Consider the following 9,434-nt stretch of genomic DNA (forward strand, 5'->3'; position numbering starts at 1 on the left):
TTGTGACAAGGTAGGGTATACAGAAGATAGCCCTATTTGGTAAAAGACCAAGCCATATTATGGCAAGAATAGCTCAAATAAGCAAAGAGAAACAACAGTCCATCATTACTTTAAGAGATGAAGGTCAGTCAATACAGAGCATTTCAAGAACTTTGAAAGTTTCTTCAAGTGCAGTCGCAACAACCATCAAGCGTTATAATGAATCACCACAGGAAAGGAAGACCCAGGTACCTCTGCTGCAGAGGATAAGTTCATTAGAGTTACCAGCCTCAGAAATCGCAACCCAAATGCTTCACGGAGTTCAAGTAACAGCCACATCTCAACATCACAACTGTTCAGAGGAGACTTCATGGTTGAATTGCTTCAAAGAAGCCACTACTAAAGGACACGAATAAGAAGAAGAGACTTGCTTGGGCCAAGAAACATGAGCAATGGACATGAGACCGGTGGAAATCTGTCCTTTGGTCTGATGAGTCCAAATTTGAGATTTTTAGATCCAACTGCCGTGTCTTTATGAGACGCAGAGTAGTTGAACGGATGATCTCCGCATGTGTGGTACCCACCATGAAGCATGGAGGAGGAGTTGTGATGGTGTGGGGGTACTTTGCTGGTGACACTGTCTGTGATTTATTTTGAATTCAAAGCACACTTAACCAGCATGGCTACCACAGCATTTAAGGAAAAGGAGCCAACAAGTGCTCAGCATATGTGGGAACTCCTTCAAGACTGTTGGAAAAGCATTCCAGGTGAAACTGGTTGAGAGAATGCCAAGAGTGTACAAAGCTGTCATCAAGGTAAAGGGTGGCTACTTTGAAGAATCTCAAATATAAAATATATTTGGATTTGTTTAACACTTTTTTGGTTACTACATGATTACATATGTGTTACTTCATAGTTTTGATGTCTTCACTATTATTGTACAATGTAGAAAATTGTAAAAATAAAGGAAAAACCCTGAAATGAGTAGATGTGTCCTAACTTTTGACAGGTACTATAAATATAAGGGCAAATGTAATGTTTCATCAAATCTTTTTTTGTTGTGCTCAACAGTCCAATGTCCCATAACCTTTTGTTCACTAACATTACAGGCATCTCTGTTGAGTAATGGTAGCAAAAGTCATTGCGTTAACACATTTCTTTAAGCTTGTCCTCTGCTGACTAATTCACTCATCAGTGCCTGTTTATTTATTTGGACCCTATTTTTACCATTGGGGAATAAGACTGTAGTGTGAAAGCTTTGCCTGCAGATGGCTCTAACTGCCATACATATGAAATACCTCACAAAACATTAGACCCTTCATCAACACCCTGAACTGTGAGTGAGCTGATAAGTAATATCATTACATTACGAGCCGTGTGTGATGCATTAACTACACACAACAGTGAGAATATAATACTTTATTCTGTTGGCCTGTGCTACAACCCGTAAAATGTAACTCACGTTGTTCAAATATTCTCATTTTAAATCCCTATATGGTTGATTCCTAACTGCTGTGCTGTTAAGCCATCTGTCTCCTTTGTGATTGAAGGTTCCTCAATAAACCCCACCTCCTCTGGGGTTCTTGGAAGATCCTTTTGGGGGCCATTTTTAGTGCCATGAATATGTGCCATTGATATCCATTGAATTGTGTCCATTTTAGAAAGATTTGTACTCATATGAAAAAATAATATCAATTCGATCATAACAAGGGACAAACCTTACCTTAAATTAAGGAGATCTTTACATTTGTCTGTTAAGTGCCTGCACCTGCTGCCCTTTCAAATTGAAATATTTCAGTTGGGCAGTTATGTTCCTGCAAGAACCCCCACCAACTAAGGAGGTTCCTCGATGAACCCCACCTCCTATGGGGTTCTTTGAAGAACCTTAGGGTTCATGGCACTAAAAATGGCCCCCAAAAGGATCTTCAAAGAACCCCATAGAAGGTGGGGTTCATCAGTTCATCATATATTGATATTATTTTTTCATATGAGTACAAATCTTTCTAAAATGGACACAATTCAATGGATATCTAGCTATGGATATGGAGAACATCAACATTAACATCAACACAACCCATTATACTTGGGTCTCTGTTTTGAGTTGACATCATATTTGGACTTTTCTTTTCTGCTTTGACACTAAAATCATGATAAGCACTGAGAACTAAAATATTGTGTTACTGTTATGCCTATTATTATTCATAATAATAATAATGGTAGGACATGAGGGGTAGTTCAAAAACGGACCCCAAAAGGTTCTTCAAAAGGTTCTTTGAAGATACATTAAAAGGGGTTCTTTGAAGAACCATTTTAAAGGGTTCTTCGAAGAATTTATAGGGGTTCCCCCACACTTTCAATTTGAACAACCCCTAAAGGATACTCCAGGAACCTTTTCTTTTTAGAGTGTAGGTTACACACAAAATTTAATTATGCAGTGGTCTGTCTGATACGCAATCATGCTTCACATAAAACAAATCCTCCAACTCAAATATTTTGTAAACAGAAATAAGGAAAGCCTCATAATATGCACCATCAAACTATAGGGATGCCATTATATGAATACATATATAGACCACAAATCCATTATTTTAGATACACCAGAAAATGCACTCGTGAAACTTCACTGCCAGACAACTACATATTTCTGGCTTGCGCGGCAATGAAGCTGCATTTAAAATGTTGTGGATCCATTTGGGTCCAATACAGACCCGACCCAACTTGGATCCGGGTCTCTCTCATTTTGGACATGTTCCGGGCGGATCTGGTCCAACTAGGATCCAATTTGGGTCAGGTATTGTTTTCAAAAATGACCAGGTCGGGTCAGTTGTGCATTTCGCAGGTACAGTTCAGTTCGGGTCTCATTTCCGGGACCCGAGAAGACCTCTAGTCCATAGCTGTATCTTTAAAAAAAATCTGAGTTTGCAAAGATGATCTATTCTGACCAGGGAAGGCCTCATTCTGTTATAGACAGAAGCCTGTGACATGACTGACCAATCAGGACTCATCTCTTGGCACATCCAGGCCCTTCATTATCTCAGCCAATCGTGGCAAACCAGAAAGGATCCTGTCTTTCTCCTTATATGGCGCAGTGCTTTCTCCTTGGCTAAACTAGGCTCATAATGAAATATTTGTATTCATATTTAGGCCTACAGATAACACACCCGTTTATTGTTTAAAACAAAAATTCAAACAGCCCTACTAAGTAGGAACTAGCATCAATTGCCCACCTTCCTGAATCCAGTTACATTTTGTCTCTCAGCCCCTAGATTTATGTACAATATCCATTCTGATCATAACAATGCCAACTGGGAGTCAGTTAGTTGCCTTGGTAACCTCCGGAGGCAGAGAGCCCCCTTGAGACAGACCTGGTGCGAAGTATTGTTCTCAGACTCAAAAACCTGACTCTGAATTCAGACACAATGATGATGAACTCCCACTTAGAAAATCTGAGAGACTTGAAGATATTTTTGCGTGATAATTATTGCTTGTATTAATCACTTTGAAAGTCTGATTTGAAAGAGGTATGGCTGAAGATGCACTACAGCCAACTCCGTAAGTACGACCCTCCACTGCTCTAGTAAAGAGGGATTCAGAGTACAAAACACTTATGCCAAACTGCTCTGCTCACTTACACAAATGAAAGAAGATGCAGTTACACCACACTGGCAAATCACATTGAGTCATTGTGAGCTTTCCAAATGTAGCTGGAAATATGATGATATATTCAATCAGGTTTTGACGATTTAGACAAGATTTGCATGTGAATATGTCATTTATTCAATATCTTATCTAAGGAAATACAGAAAGATCATTGAGCACAGCTAATGCAATCAAATCCGCTACATTCCATTTTTTCCCACAGACTTTATTATCAGATACCTCCACATTCGTAGAAACATGGCAATATTGCAGTGACACTAACAGTGACAGCCCATCCTTCAGATTATGAATTCCATCTATTCAAGGGGAACTGTTGCCTTCAGCAAGGAAATCTCATTAATACTGATCATGTGGAAATAAACATTATTTTGATATTGTAATGGAATAAGCACATTCACCAAGTGCAAGCTGTTCTGACAAGCTTGTCATTCAAATGAGTCCACACTCTTCATAGCCTCCAGCAGTAATATAGAGCAGAGGCCATTCAATTTGATGAACAGCCCGAACCATAATACTGTGATTTACCGAAGATGTAGGTACTCACTAACAGGGCGAAATAGAAGATTTTCTCTCGAGCATATGATGTGCTGAAACGTTTCAGAAATTGAACAGGTAACACACACCATCATAAAGATGGGAGCATCATTCCATCATAAAGATGGGAGCATCACTTCATCAGGGTAATGTGTGACATAGCTCCAGCCTAGTGTGTAAACCCATATATCTGTTGATTCAAGAGGGATGGGATGATGCTATCCTAACATCAATCCAGCCCAGTAAATGGCTGGCTGTCTTCTGTTGACTCATGCAGGAGCTGTGATGCTACTGGGTGACTGGCTGGAGGCTGATAAATGCCATGTTGAATCACACATACTGTAGTAGCCATGAAGTGTAATGCACAGCTCACTGCTCTGGAGAATGGGGATGCATTTTTACATTTTAGTAATTTAGCAGATGCTTTTATCCAGAGCAACTGAGTTTGTGCATTCATCTTAAGGTAACAAAGTAAGACAACCACATGACAGGTTTAGGCAGTAGTTGTCATCTCCTGTCTGGACTACTGCAACTCTCTGTTGGCTGTGGAGCGAAACAATAAATGTAAAAAAAAATCTTATCCAGAACGCTGCAACCCGCTTAGTGTTCAACCTTCCCAAGTTCTCCTATGTCACCGCACACTCCACTGCCTTCCTGGCTTGAAAGCATCCACTTCAACACCCTGGTGCTTGCCTATGAAGCAGCAAGGGGAACTGCCCGTCCCGACCTTCAGGCTTAAATCCTACACCCCAACCCACCTCTGGTCGCTTGGCCCTCCCACCTCTATGGTGGGTCAGCTCCCGCTCAGCTCAGTCAAATCTCTTCTCTGTCCTACCACCCTAAACTGTGGAACGAGCTTTCCCCTGATGTTAGGACAGCAGGGTCCCTGCCCATCTTCCGAAAACTTCTGAAACCCTACCTCTTTCGTGAACTAACACTTGCACTTGACTTTTTCCCACTAGCACTGACTTTGCTGATAGCTGCTTTGAGGAAAAATGTACTTCCTATGAGATATGTGTTGTCTCTCCTGGGTATCTTAAGATGAACTCACTACTGTCAATCGCTCTGGATAATAGTGTCTGCTAAATTACTAAAATGCATGTGTTGTTTTTGGTAGCTCTACAGCTCACATGAATCTCTAAGGATGGCATGGCATTCTCCCTAAAAGACCTGGGAGAGACACCCTCCTTAGCCTTCAGCATTTCTATACTAGAGGCATTGTACATGTAAAAAGTGTTCTATTTACAATGTTATTTGCTGTGTTATGTTACTAGAGTCAGCTTCCCTGCAAGAGGATGATATTAAAGCCGATATCTCCGCATATAGGGTACTAAACTTTCCCTCTCTGGTATTGCACATACTGTGGCATCCTACTCAACAACGTAATTGCATTTTGCATTGATGTAAATGTAAAATCCTTTGACACTGCCCGTGTTTTATTGATGATGGGTGAGGTACACATGAAACAGGAATTGCATTGTATCTCAGGGAAGGTGTGCCATATTCAACTGAAATGGATGGATGAGTGCTTTGATGGTCGCTCCCTCCCTCTGCTCATGCCTTCAACCAAGATAATTATCAGACACCACAAAGAAAAAAGGAACAAACCAAACATCAAAAGAAGCTGAGCATGACAGCTGTATTATTGTGAGACATAATTTCAAAGCATTTACAGTTTGATAAAGAGGCATTGATGTTTTAGGTAAGGTACATTCTTCAGCCTTCAGATATGTGGTAGTAGATATTATGTGGTTGTAGAATAGGGGCCTGAGGGCACACACTTAATATGCTGTGGAATCTGTTGTGAATGATTTGTAATGTTTTTAAAATTGTATAACTGCCTTAATTTTGCTGGATCCCAGGAAGAGTAGCTGCTGTTTTGGCAATAGTTCATGGGGATCCATAATAAATACAAATAGAAATACTGTACTTAATGGGATTATTTTCAAGGAGACACTTATTTTGATTTATTCTCTGTATTGTTGATTGCTTTTTTCATCCGATAGAGAACAAACAAGCATCAATCTTAGAGGATGGGAAATGCAATTTTAGGCAACGAGCATTTCTACCAAATATCTCACAAAGCACAATACTCTTGTGCTTTGTGAGTTTTGTTGCACTCTTGATTTACACTGAACAAAAACATAAACTCAACATGTAAAGTGTTGGTAGCATGTTTCATGAGCTGAAATAAAAGATCCCAGAAATGTTCCATAAGCACGAAAAGATTATTCTCTCAAATTTTGAGCACAAATTTGTTTACATCCCTGTTTGTGAGCATTTCTCCTTTGCCAAGATAATCCATCACGTGTGGCATATCAAGAAGCTAATTAAACAGCATGATCCTTACACAGGTGCACCTTGTGCTGGGGGGCAATAAAAGGCCACTAAAATTGCACAGTTTTGTCACACAACATGCAATTGGCATGTTGACTGCAGGAATGTCCACCAGAGCTGTTGCCAGATAATGTAATGTTAATTTATCTACCATAAGCCGCCTCCAATGTTGTTTTAGAGAATTTGTACATCCAACCGGCCTCACAACCGCAGACCACGTATATGGCGTCATGTGGGCGAGAGGTTTGCTGATGTCAACGTTGTGAACAGAGTGCCCCATGGTGGTGGTGGGGCTATGGTATGGGCAGGCATAAGTTAAGGACAGCGAACGCAATTTCATTTTATCAATGGCAATTTTAATGCACAAAATTACAGTAACAGGATCCTGAGGCTCTTTGTGAGGCCCATTGTCTTTAAGGTATCTGTGACCAACAGATCTGTATTCCCAGTCGTGTGAAATCAATAGATTATGGCCAAATGAATTAATTTCAATTGACTAATTTCATCATATGAACTGTAACTCAGTAAAATCAATGGAATTGTTGCATGTTGCATTTATATTTTTGTTCAGTATAGATATGCTGTTGTATTAGATTTCCAGTAAATTCATACACTGTCACAGAAACATACTGTATGTAATTGTTTTAAAAATTATTAAATTATTAAAACGGTATCAGCAGTCATTTATGGAGATGCTAATTCTCTCACACACACACACACACACACAGGCAGATTGGGCTCAGATGGCAGGAGTTTTTTTGGGATGTGGCTCCAGGCTGTGCTGGCAGGCTGTAGCCAAGTGGAAGTGTGTCACAGTACTCTGAGTACTGTAACACTGTCTGCTGGGCTCTGATTAGCCTTCTCCAGCCTCCTAGCTGTTTCACCCAAGCTATGTCCCATGGAGAATGATTCCAGGGTTTGGACATCAATAACTCTGATCAGTGTGGGACTTACCTCAGAGGTGAAGAACTTTCCCAGGGTTATCTCCAACTACTCCAACCAAACCACTTGTATCATTTATCACTTTTAACATTTCAGATAACATTTATCTCTTGTAGACTTTGGAGATCTAGAATTATTTCAAGTTCAAATCATATCTGGCATTTATGATGGGCACCATAAGAAATGGAATCCTTTTTCCAAAGCTTTTAATACACATATTATATGCATGGTTCTACAACTTGACTATGAACATATCAATATTCATACATTATGTTTCTGAATGAAATATATTGTTTCTGGGAAAAACCTGTCACAGCAGCAAAGCTTTAATAACAGGTATTGTCACGTTTAAAGCCTAGCAGGGAACTGTGCTGGCTTTCATCATAGTGTAAAGATATCAACCACCAATTTAATTAGACATTTTATATTCCAGCGGTCTCCTCCTGGAAGGGATATTGAGGTCCCTTCTGCATTCTGCCACCTACTTATCCTCTCTCCCCCTGAGCCAAACCTACTATTTTATTACAGAGGGGAAGTGGAGTTAGGCCCGTATCTTCTGGTGTAGCATGATGAGGGAACAAGCGATTCAGTCTGAGGTAGTCTCTACGCAATATTAAAACAAGCACAGCTATCACCCTCTGCATCTCATGATACTCATGCATTTTTCATCAACATATCATCTTCGCTCTACTTGTCTTGACCTTGAATTTAAATTGTTTTGCACAGGTTGCACATGCTCTATTTCAGTATCTCAAATATTGCAATGGTAGTGGATACCAAACAGCAAAAACTTGTCATAACTAAGTTCTACACAGGGAGGTACCGATACAGGAGACGCAGGTGCCTTGTTAGAATTCGTAGGCGAGTGAGTAACCCACCTCTACCATCCGTCCTATTGGCCAATGTGCAATCATTGGAGAATAAACTGGATGAGCTCCGTTCAAGACTATCCTTCCAAAGGGACATTAAAAACTGTAATATCTTATGTTTCACCAAGTTGTGGCTGACCGACGACATGGATAATATACAGTTGGCTGGTTTTTCCGTGCATCGGCAAGACAGAACAGCAGCCTCCGACAAGACAAGGGGTGGCGGTCTGTGTCTATTTGTCAATAACAGCTGGTGTGCAAAATCTAAATTAAGTCTCAAGGTTATGCTCTCCTGAGGTGGAGTATCTCATGATAAACTGTAGACCACACTATTTACCGAGAGAGTTTTCATCTTTTTTTTTTTTTGTAGCTGTCTATTTAACACCAAAAACCGATGCTGGCACTAAGACCATACTCAATGAGCTGTATAAAACTATAAGCAAACAATAAAATGCTCATCCGTAGTCGGCGCTCCTAGTGGCCGAGGACTTTAATGCAGGGAAACTTAAATCCGTTTTAACTCATTTCTACCAGCATTTTACATGTGCAACCAGAGCCAAAAAAACCTCAAGACCACCTTTACTCCACACACAGAGACGCGTGAAAAGCTCTATTTCGCCCTCCATTTGGTAAATCTGACGATAATTCTATCCCCCTGATAGCAAAAACTAAAGCAGGAAGTACCAGTGACTCGCTCAATACGGAAGTGGTCAGATGACGCAGATGCTAAGCTACAGGACTGTTTTGCTAGCACAGACTGGAATATGTTCCGGGGCTCATCCGATGGCATTGAGGAGTAGACCATATCCGTCCACGGCTTCATCAATAAGTGCATCGATGACGTTATCCCCACAGTGACCATACTCACATACTCCAACCAGAAGCCATGGATTACATCCGCATCCGCGCTGCTTTCAATGAGCAGGACTCTAACCGGGACGCAAGCAACACTGAAGCATGCATGAGAGCACCAGCTGTTCTGGACGACTGTGTGATCACGCTCGCCTTAGCCGATGTGAGTAAGACATTTAAACAGGTCAACATTCACAGACAAACTGGCAAGATTCTTCAATGACATTTTCACCCTGTCCCTGGCCGAGTCTGCAATACATA

Source organism: Oncorhynchus tshawytscha, linkage group LG20 (assembly GCF_018296145.1).
Source record: "Oncorhynchus tshawytscha isolate Ot180627B linkage group LG20, Otsh_v2.0, whole genome shotgun sequence".
Taxonomy (NCBI): Eukaryota; Metazoa; Chordata; class Actinopteri; order Salmoniformes; family Salmonidae; genus Oncorhynchus; species Oncorhynchus tshawytscha.